The sequence below is a fragment of the Azolla caroliniana genome, unplaced genomic scaffold (genome assembly GCF_043228905.1).
Source record: "Azolla caroliniana isolate FFs.n. ecotype wild unplaced genomic scaffold, voAzoCaro1.0.p SCAF_1, whole genome shotgun sequence".
In the NCBI taxonomy this organism is placed as follows: domain Eukaryota; kingdom Viridiplantae; phylum Streptophyta; class Polypodiopsida; order Salviniales; family Salviniaceae; genus Azolla; species Azolla caroliniana.
In genome coordinates, this window is record NW_028230436.1 from 11,613,521 (window position 1) to 11,621,668 (window position 8,148).

The following is an 8,148-nucleotide window of genomic DNA, read 5'->3' on the forward strand; positions in this document are numbered from 1 at the left end:
TTACTATGGTAGCACAAAGGTGTTTAAAAACCATGGGGGTGACAAATGAATGTCTTACCCTGATCTCTATATCGATTTTTTCATGGCGGCTTCCTGAGGCTCAACCATATATGTTTGCGTCATGAATAGTTTAAGCACGAAAAAATGTTAACAATAAACTATGTCTCTGTGCCCACCCATGGGGTTTCAACTCTTTCAGTCCTATTATGAGGACCTCGAAGTGCACTTAGACCTAAAATCTAACCATGTGTTATAGTCACATGTATCAACAATGTTGCATGGTCTTGGTCATATTTGACCTCGAGACCTCAAGAACAAATGCATTAAATACTTGAGCTAACCAAATATTTTGCTCGTGGTGAATGTTTAATATTTTATGTGTATAAGAGATATGCAAACACATTTGCCCATATATGTTTTTTAGCCCTCGTTTACTACAAAACTATGTTGGTACGTTACCAACCTCAAGTCTCATAATTACGATGGCATACGCCAAAGTGCAACCTAATGGTCAAGCCAAATGAACCTTCTTTTCGTAGTAGGCCCACATGGCCCATCGCATGGTTACGTCATTAAGAATGCCTTCTGTAATGATGATTTCATGATGGCCTCGTATCCATGTAACGAGGGAGGGATGTTGGATACGTGTGTCATAGGAGCAACCTCACATGAAGTGGGTCAAGCCCTATCTATGCTCTCAAAATCATTGTGCCTATGTTCATTTCGTTATAACGCGTAGCGAAATTGAAGTGACCAACAGGGATGAAAAAATTTAAAAAATTGTTGAAAAAAAGGATGGTGACGACACCATTCTCACAAAAACGTTACGATAGCCACGAAGATCCTTTCCCCGAAAAGGACAATGTTCGATATACAAAATCACGTAATAACTAATATACACATATGTATGTTTATCACATGTATACGATCAAATATGTATACATGTGACCACACATGCGTATAGTAAAAAAAACTCATAACATAAAATAGCCAACAAATGATGAAATCGAGACATGTGATCGAGGCATATAGCCTCTAAGCACACGAAACATCCAAAAATAAGGCTGAACGTAATACACAATTGAGGTATTGACCTCTTACGCATACAACACCAATCGCATATCATTTATATAGAAATTGAGGTATTCACCTCATACGCATACATAACATATGTATGTGAACGTAATACGCAATTGAGGTATTAACGTCGTACACATACGACACGAATCACATATTATCAAATATATGTCAAATGAGGTATTGATCTCATACACATATGTATACGTTTTATACAACCAATCTATTACCACTACAACATCATTGAATCAATAAAAAAAATACATATTGACTATACATGATTAGATTGGGAGAAGAAAGAATAGAAAAAAAAATCAGAAAGAGTTACAGAAGTTCGCTTGTTAATGCCTTTCTGAATCAAGGTCGACTGCACACCGATCGATCGCCATCCATCAAAAGAAAACAATCAACAAACGAAACATTAGAAACATGGCCAAATGTAAGAGTTATGTTCTAAAGTAAGCATGAGATAAGGATATAATAGATATAAAATAAGAAAGGAGAGAGAGTAAGAAGGGTGCCGATTCATCTGACCACCTCTGAGTGAAGGGATTAAGACAAACTCGAGCCTCGATCGGCGTCCCATACCACCGCCATGGCGTCGAGTCGTACCTGGTGCTAGCGCACTCGCTACAAGAGTTGAACGACCATTATGACAGAGTCTCGACGTAGTTGATAATGTATCAAATGAGGGTAGCTAGGCCTCATATTTATAGCTAGATCTAAGGCCCCCAGGCAAGTCCACACTTGGCCTAATGGGTCGTCCCAATCCCAAGGATTAAAAGCAATCCTTTACTTCTTTACACTCTTGTTTAACCCTCACATTTTATCCACGTGTATAGAATACTACGATAAAACTTACCATGCGATATGGTCATGCCCGTAACAAATGTGCTTTGCCAAGGATTAGACATATAAATTTGTCCTTTCTATTTCTATTGATTCTCATGCCCAAAATTTGCTCTGCATTTCCCGAATCTTTCATATAGAAGACCGATTTCAGTTGATCTTTTAGAGCATCAAGACTAGTCTTTCTTTTCCCAACTATCAACATATCTTCCACATATAGAACAATTATGATGGGATTGTCATTGATATCCTTTCTCGTGTATAAACAATGATTTGCATAGCTACGATCAAAACCTTGAGAAAGCTTAAAAATATCAAACTTATTTTACCACTGTCGTGGTGCCTATTTTAGGCCATACAGGCTACATTTTAGTTTGCATACCAAATGCTCCTTGTTAGGGACTACAAAACCCTCAAGTTGTTTCATGTAGATCTCTTCATCAATATTACCATGCAAAAAATCAGTCTTTACATCCATTTGGTACAACTCCAGATTAAGCATTGCAGTGAGAGCAAATAACACATAAAGTGTGGTCATCTTCACAAAAGGAGAGAAGACCTCTTGGAAATCAATACCTTCCTTGCATTTTGGTTTCCCTTCGATTTTCTTTACTTTATAAACCCACTTATTTGGAAGAACTTTCCTTTCTTCAGGTAAGGACACAAGATCCCAAGTATCATTTGCTTACAACGATTTATTTTATTTCTCCATGAATGGCAAGCTCCCACTTACTCTAAGTTCACATGATATTGCCTCTTTATAAGTAAGAGGTTCACTCTCATCTGACAACATGATATAATGCAAAGAGAGGTCATATCTATATACCTACCTCCTTAAACGATTAGACCTACATACCCAATTATCAATATTTTTTGGGATTGGTTCTAAATCTAGAGGAAAATTAGTTTCAACACTTTCTGGTTGTTGCAAACCATGTCTAACATGTTGTTCAACACCTATATTTTGTTGTTCAGTACCTTCATCTTGTTGTCCAACTTCTTCCGGCTCAAGGATAACCGATCGATCATCGTATTCAACCTTTGGCATAACATCATGAGGTTTATCTTCAGATTTTGTGGATGGTTGTAATTGTTGAAATGTAACACTCTTAGAGTTCCCAATAGAGGAACAAGCATTTTTGAACAATGTTTCTTCATTAAAAACAATATCCCGGCTACGTACAATTTTTCTGGACTGAGGTAACCAAATCCTATAGCCTATTTCACCTTCATCACGATAGCCCATAAAAATTCTCATGGTGGACTTAACATCGAGCTTGTTTCTCAACTCACTTCTAATGTGTGGGTGAAAGAATGCGAGTGGAAACAATTAGCTATGTCCTTGACATAGCTAATTAGCTATGCAAAAAGCTATCGGTGATAAATCGTCATTTTTGCACCATGAATGAAAACATTAGAATGTTGTAATTATATAAATGAGCACCATAAATGTGCAACATAAACGTGCAACAACAATGGATATGTGCACCATAAATTATATATCGAATTCCTAGGTCCATTATGCATGATCCATTGCCACATCACGTTGGGCATCACTTTGTGACTATTCAGGCTTAGATTACTGCCACTGTTCGTAAACCCTATTGAGTCCACTCCTCCATTGCTGCCATTCTACACTCAGTTGCCGCCACTGTTCGGTCTAAGCATCATCTGCTATTGTTCGCTCCTATTGAGTTCACTCCTCCATTTCCGCCATTCTACACTCAGTTGTCGCTACTATTCGGTCATGGATTGCTGCCACTGTTGAATCTGACAGAGTTCACTCCTCCATTGCCGCCATTCTACACTCAGTTGCCGCCACTGTGCGTTCCAAGCATCATCTGCCACAGTTGTTCGATCTAACGGAGTTCAGTCCTCCATTGCCACCATTCTACACTCAGTCGCCGCCACTATTCGGTCCTAGATTGCAATAACTGTTCGATCTGACGGAGTTCAGTCCTCCATTGCCGCCATTCTACACTCAGTTGTCGCTACTGTTCGGTCCTGGATTGCAGTAATTGTTCCGTCTGTTGATTATCTTGTGTATTGTTGTGTTATAATAATACTGTGTATTGCGGAATAATTTTGTGTATTGTTGTTGCCCATAGTCATCTTAGCTCGTTCCCGACAGTGGTTGAGTAGCTTTCACTCCGTTGCAACAAACATAAACTTACCAATGGTGGGATCGTTCCTGTCAATAACTGTTTTGCATGTGGTTTAGTAACTAGCTACATGTCTTTTTTTGTGGAAATTTACTAATGAATATGTCAAGCGAAATGGAAGAGGAAGGAGGGTGTTTACCAATACCCCTCATGGATCATCAGGATAGGGATGCCGCTATCAGGACACAACAAGCGATATCAAAGTATTGGACAGAAAAAAAGGAAACATCGTCAATTGTTGAAGCATACGAAAGCCACATGCACTAAAGGTAAGGATAGTATTTGTTTCGATATAGGTCTGAATACCATTGAGAATGGAAGTAATGAGATTACTATCATAGAGAGAAAGGTTGTAGACTATTTCAATGTTCAGACCAAACTCATCAACAATGAAGACAAGAAGGTAGTACTTTATGGAATATTAAATGATCCATTAATGAAGGAGTTAGTTGATTGTGATGGTCTTAATGCAAACATAACATATGTACTAGTAAATAATCTCCGCAATAGTTTTGTATCCATGAGTAGGTCAGAAGATGATCTTGTTTTAAAAAGGTCTAGTCTAATGATGTTACTTAATAGTGATGTTGACGATCTTAACATCATTGTGCTATCTAAGGTAATTGGTGTTAAACACCAGGTCATTTGAAACAGGTAATATGTCGTATTCTCTTTTGGCATAGTTGGCCAGATGTAGAAAAGTACCCTATTTTAGCCTGATATCGAAAATATACGATGCATGCGTACCCCTTTTGCGACTTGATGGTTAAATATAGAACAAAAAAAACCTAGCAATTACTAAATTGTATATGTGTCCACATTCGTGTCAATTTGCATATCATGGAGCACAATTGAAGACTTGGTTCAATATAAAGTTCTAAAATTGGTATCCATATTCAAATTGTAGAGTAAAACTACATAAACCGTAATTATAAATATGTGGTTTTGGGTTTAGGAATAAAGTAGTACCCCACTTGTTGGACGGGTATATCGATAGTTTCATTGTATAATGTCATATAGTTCATGACAATGTAATTGGTAAGAGTAAAAATTACGTACGACATTCATTTATACTATGTGGAACCAGTAGACTTGAACCGTAGGTAACTAAAAACCTCTTATTATAAAAAACATTCGCCTTTTCATATACAGTCATGCTAACGGAAATGAGAAATTACAATATCATGTTAATATCTCAAACTGAAGAAGAGCATGGTGACCAATTATATGTAAATACAAACTACGGTTCCAATAATGATTAAAAAGGGAAATTATGAACAGGTGAATTTAATTAAACGATAAACAATTACAGATGTTCTCATATACAAATATAATATGAAGTGATGGTGAACATTATGCCTCAAAATCCTCAATTTTTACATTACGCCATCTACATCAATCTATAAGCAAATCAGGCAGAGCAGGCTCCTCTGGCGCTGATTGTTCTAGACTATTTTCATTCGTGTCATCTCCAAGCTCTCCCGAATCTAATGTATGGTCAAACTGTGCTACATCTTCCAGGTCCACCAGCTCCCCCGCTTCTTCATCAATTGGTTCCATTGGTTCTCGTGAAGTCATCTGGAACATCTCTGTCTCGTTGATGTGTTTTGCTCCGACTTCTTGATCTTGATCTGGACAGTCCCAGATTCCTGTGATCCTCATTTTGATGAAGTTAACTTGAGCAGGGTCCTTCTCCAATGCAACACAGTTTCCAAACATCTTCAATGCACAAGCTGTCGTTGTACCTAATGGTCGCATGAACACAAACAAGTATATATAAGAAGTAACATCTTAAACTTGATCGACAAGATTGAAATTAAATATATATATTATACCTGTGCCAGAGAACAAGTCTAGGACCCAATCATCTGGATTCGAGAAGAGCTCTATGATGCGGTTGATCAATCTTTGAGGTTTTTGATAAGGGTTCACCATACTTTTATCCCCTGACACATGTCTTAATTTTTTGGTTATAGCTGGGCACATGATGTAGTTAACCATGTTACGCTCATTGACATGTGATCTAGCCTTCTTCTTTGTAATTGAATCATAGTAGCCCACACAAAAATGTTCGACCGCACTAACCATTCGATCGCCAGGGCTACGTGTAATATTTGTTTTGATCCTATAGAGAAAGAAAATCAAGTATTAGAGGTGTAAATGTGTACATATAATAAGTACTATAATGAGTAAAAGCGAACTATAACGCACCAATGCATGTGTTCAGTGGCATGACAACGAGACTTCAAAGCTGTTGTGACTGACAGTGATTGCCCCATGCTATGAAATATGACTATCCTCCACAAGGGGGCCAATGTCAGTTCTGCGAAATCCTTTACCATTTTCTCTATCTGAGGGTACTTGAAAGGCACATCATCATATGTTGATCCCGCAATACGGAAACCATATGGTATGTCAGCTATCAGCAAAGTGTAGTGCCTTCTCGGTAACAGTTCGAGCATCTGGGATACTTCGCCATTGAAAACACTATAATGAAGCTGTTTGAAAGGATCAGACCTATGCAAAAAACTCTTTACAGTCTCCGAATCCTCGGGCAGTTCCATTTCCTTCCCTTTGGTCATTCTCTTCTCATATTTCACATGTTCTAAGTGCGTGATGAAGACCGCTGGAATACCGTCATTATTGTCGTTGTTCTTTTTCGATTTTGATGGTTTCTGCAAGTGTCATTGTTGTTAGCAGGGAACATTAGTTTCTAACATATCAACATTCAAAAGACACATACCCATTCTCTAAATACAATAAAATATTCTTCCAATGCCTTGTAGGAAGAAGTTATCGGGTAGGCTTGTTAAACTTCTTCCCATGTCGGTAAACTCAGTTTTTGCATCATCAACTCCTGAATCTTCATGTATACCTTGTGACTGCACAATCAATATGAAATTAGAAATAAGATATTCAAAATAATTGAAGACTTTCATGAAAAGGTATACTATAAACACTTACTTTTGCAAGTCTGTTACCATCTCGTCCAAACTAAATTCCTTGGCGACCACTCGAGATAGCACGGATATTAACAATCTATCATCTTTGATACCTTGTAATGATCTCCAAGGTAAAAGTTTCATGTCCTCTGCTAACTCCTCGATTACCAAGTCGCTTTTTCCCTTGGTCTTTGATTTCATCTCAACTTGTGGATCAATTCTTCCCTTTTTTGATCTTTGCCCCTTGACTTCTTTCCGCTCCCACATAGAGAATATTTTGTCTTGGAGATCCCACACCTCTCCGGTCCGAAAAGCTAGTTGAAACCAAGAATCATATTTTCGGAGACCTTCGGATTTGGTACTCTCATCCACTGCAATCCCTACTTCCAATAAACACTGGCGTCGCAATCCAGGCCACAATCTTGGACCAAAATGATTCAAGGCATCCAGGTATTCATGATGAAAAAATCTTATCCTCTCTATACATGACATCTTTTGCCTATAATCGTTGTCATTGTTATGGTCCCATGCGAGCAGCTTCGCCTCCTCGTGAGTTAGTCCTGCATATACCATACATTCGGCGTACTTGAAGAACGACGTGAGAGGATATTCTTTGACAAGCTGTCGTCGAGATTCGGCCGAATGTGATCCTCCAATTACATAGTATGTGTAATCGTCTGCAGAGCTATACTTGAAATCTGCTACTGTTGGGCATTGTTCTTGATCAACCATTACCAAAAATGGCACCACAGTAGCGTGAGGATTGATTTTCATTTTGCTTTTCAGGTTTTGCACATGGACGGAGTGCGGCTCCCTAATTTCCAAGGGATGTCTTCCAGTCACGGGGTCAATGGGGGGCCTTTGGATAGAAGTAATGGGCAAATGAAATAGCTGGCCCCTGCGCACAAGTTTAGTCTTCACAATATTTTCTCTTATTTTATTTTGTTCTGACGTCAGGACACCAGAAGATAGTTGTCCGCCTGGAGCCACGACGTCGACTTGTTGGTCGTCTTCTTCTTCCACGAACTCTAATATTTCTTCTTCTTCTTCTTCGGGTCGTGGTCGTTTAGTATATTTCTTTTGAACAGGATTTGTCTTCCTAGACTTTTTCGGTGGAG